Genomic DNA, 4014 nt, shown 5'->3' on the forward strand with positions numbered 1-4014 from the left:
CAATTGTTTTTATCATAAATTCAAAATAGACGAAAAAATAGACATCGAAATACTGGAAATAAATAATAGAAAAATAAATTATCTCCGCATGCATGGCTTTGGTTGGGCCCTCCGTTTGTGAATTACAAAATGGGCTTAATTGGCCAATTTTTGGGCCCTAGCAGCACACGTTTTTAGAATTACTTTTAACTATTTTATTACCATCATAATACTTCATAATAAAAAAGAATAATATCTCCATCAGTCATCCATTCTCTAAAAATTTAGCACTAATTTAATAAAGTATGAAAGAGAAAAATAGTGAAAAAGTTAATGTTAGTAGATAATAGGATCCCACTTTATTAATAGTGTAATGAGTAATTAAAAATTTTCAAAAATAAATTTATGTAATGCTTTTCAGAAAAAAAAAAAACATTGGGAAAATCGGCAATTTAATATATATATGTATATCAAGTTAAACTTAGCTGTTACGCCTTTCCTTTTTGAAATAATTTCAAACTAATAATTCATATTTGTCGCACAAATTGCATGGAGGTGTCATTAATATCATTATGTGGTGTTCTGAAAGCAACATCAAGATTGCAAGAATATATAATACTATAATTAATAAAAATTATGGATAAGTTCAATTCACGAATCAACTACTCTAAACAAAATATTTTTTTTATTTTGAAGTGCACGAATATTTTTTCTATACCTAATGTAATTGGCCGGTTAAAGATGCAAAATTGAGAAGGTTTCTATCATTGTCACATTGAAATGAGGTCAGCAAGTTTATATGCTTTCATCCTATCACTTTCTTACCTATAATAAGCACATACTCTAATTCATAATTGAGGAAGTATGAGGAGTATTACTTTATTGCGTTCTTTTAATTTATTTAAGTAATTAGGAATATTAATATTGCACGCTGGTGCGTATTTTAAATTGTAGTAGTAAGAAATGGATTAGTAATTAGAGGCCAAACCTATAGAAAGCTCCTAAAAATAGAGATGCTCCTAACATGATTTATAAATGCTTCAACTTGTCATCACATTTCTTCCTATATTAATTATTGTTTTACGCTTTTTATCTGCTAAGCACCTGATAGGGACTTGAACCCTACAGCAAACCTGGCGATGAATGAGCAGCCCGACCGCGCCGAGCTTGCCCCAATCACGACCCATTCACGCCCAAAGAAGTGAAGATCCATGCAAATCCTTGCGTATCTTTAGTTTATTTCAATTTCCATAGTTAGACTTATTTTTCTTTATTTAATTCACGTAATATTTTGTAATCTTTTTGATATCTTGCCTTGCAAGATATCGTTGGGTTTAGGTTAGGATATCCTCGGGTTTTCTTGTCGGTTCTTTCCCGAGACGAACTAGGAAGGTCGAACCGTCTAGGGTTGAGGATTCTATAAATACTAGAATCCCATAGATAATTAATTCATTGAGAATTAAGAAATAAAATACTTCTTTTCTCATTCTTGTTCCAAAACCCTAGAACTTCAACTAGGGATTATCTCTTTTGCTCCGTTAAATCTTCGTGTGCTCTACAAACCTCTCGATAGGGAACTTAAACCCTATCAATTGGTGCTTCCATTGACTACTCTTCTCCCTCAACACACGGTAGCCATGGCACCAGGTTCAATGGTTTCAAAGCCGCCTCCCTCGCCAACGTTTTTTGGTTCTGATTCAAGGTTTAGGAAGCTAGAAATCCTAGCTTCTGGCAGAAACACCACAGCAGATAAACATAAAGAACCGCCAGACCCCCTGGTTACGGAGACGCCGACGGCGAAGCATGTGTGGAGACCACCGCCGTCTCGGACTACCGCCCCGACGACCATCGATCGGGAGTCCATTCTCCGCCACCGCATGGACCCGCCTCGTTTCACAGGTTACGCAAGCAACAAAACTACGATCGAACTGCCTGACTCACCTGCTTTTCCTTCGGACACGAGCGGGTGGAGATTGCCTCCGTCGCTCACACAGCCACCTACAGGAATGGTGCCCAGTGCCTTATCTCGCCCTCGTTTTGATGCTCCTCGTTTCGATGGTGCGAACGTCGTCGAGTGGATTTGTAATATGCAGAGGTACTACAACCACTACTATACTCCTTTATCTGATCGGCTATACCTTACTCAGTACTTGTTCGATCAACCGGCGTCAGACTGGATGACAAGTTGGAAATATAATCATGCCGAAGAGAGTTGGGACGATTTTCTATTAGCAGTCAAGCAGCAATTTGACCCCAACCCATATGAAGGGCGAGTAGCAACCTTGCGAAACACGCCTACTGTACATGTCGTTTCTTATAATGGCGCCGATCTCTCGATTACCTTGGACAAACAAGCTGCTACCTCTGGGATGGGTGAAGAGACTGACGATTGGTCATTGATGTATCATAGAGCTACTCCTGTTCAGAAGCCTCACACTTCCACTTCAGATATGTTAACTTGGTCAGAGGCTCCTTCGGCAGAAATCCCCTCAGCCGCCACTGCCGCTCGTGCGAGCCAGCCTACGGATGGAGTTGGTACGGTACTATTTGATGGCCAGATTATTGATGGGAATGTTGAGAATCTTAACGAAAGGAAACCTTGCTCTGGCTACAAACTGAAGGAGATGAATGGCAGCAACATAATTGCAGGTGACAGTGGAGATGGTTCAACAGACTCAATAGCGTCTGATCATGATAATCTCATAAGCCGAATATCACTTCACATTGTGCAACAAGCTCCCATCATTGCAGGTGACAGTGGTCATCCTTGTCTGCCTGAGAAGCAGAAATTCTCTGGCTTCGATGCACCAAGTGATGGTGATAATGCTTCATTTTCCATTGAATCTGCTTACTATATTAAAGATCCAACATTTGCAGCAACTTTGAAACCATTATTTAGTAGTGATATGAAGTCTTTCCTGGAGCCACATATTTTTCCCGGTGTTGGAATTCGAGGCGTGTTCACTCATACACAAGCACTTGCCTCTGATGCCCGCTCGATCCCTCCGCGCAACGATGTGACACGTTCGGGTGAATGCCTTAGCACAGGTGGGAGTAAGGTTACCCATCGTTCCTTGGGTGATGATCCCATAGAAAGTGTGATTTTCAAAAGTGATGGTAGCAGTGCTCTGAGTGCGCTACATCTCAGGCTGGAGTTCCCCACTCTTGTTGACATTTTGTCAGTTCCGCCCCTGTATCCGATGATTGTTGAGATGGAAATGTTGCTGGATCAGTTTATGGCTTGGATGACGAAGCAACAGGGGGAGAACATGAAACGGCTGTATCGCCACATATCTGTCAGCTGCCCCCTTCCTGCCAAGCTCATGAGCAGGCGATTTTACGCCCTTTTTTTTTTGTTCTCGCGTGGCATTTTAACTCCGAGCTCTATTCTATTGTAGTGCACAAAGGGGATACATCGAAGGCTAGTCATTTCTATAGATTCATTCACTTGAACTCCACTGAATGGTACATATATGATGATTCTCGAGTTTCAGCAATAGATGGTGCTGACATTTTCGAGCAAATGGCTTATATTCTCCTCTATGCTCCGCACGGCACTGTCTGGCATATAGATTTCATCCTAACTCTCCAATTATCAATTGGATTTGCTTCTTTAGTGGCATCACAATTACTATCTACTTTTGAGATTGGACAGGGTGATACAACTGTTTTGCCTCTTGGTAAAGAAGGAAACGGATCAGAGGCTGATGGAGATTACTTACGCCTAAAGACTACTAATTCCTTCGTCCCTGACTCTACAGAATGGTGTCAAAATGTGAGTTTGGGTGGGGAAAATGGAGCCGGTGAAGCTGATAAAGGTCAAAGCTTGACTAGTGAAAGAAATATAGTTGCTGATGGAGTTGTGAATTTGAGTGCTGAGAGACATGAAGCTGGGGGATGCTTGGACGGTGATAGTGGATTTCTACAAAGAGGATATTTCCATGTATGTCTTAATACTGAAAAAATGGTGTTCGTCTTCGAGAAGGCAGAAAATAATATGGCATGTGTGGTTCTAGTTGCCTATGTTTACATAAG

This window comes from Salvia hispanica, chromosome 6 (assembly GCF_029641045.1).
Source record: "Salvia hispanica isolate PSC_SH4W2 chromosome 6, Shi_PSC_v1, whole genome shotgun sequence".
Classification (NCBI taxonomy): Eukaryota; Viridiplantae; Streptophyta; class Magnoliopsida; order Lamiales; family Lamiaceae; genus Salvia; species Salvia hispanica.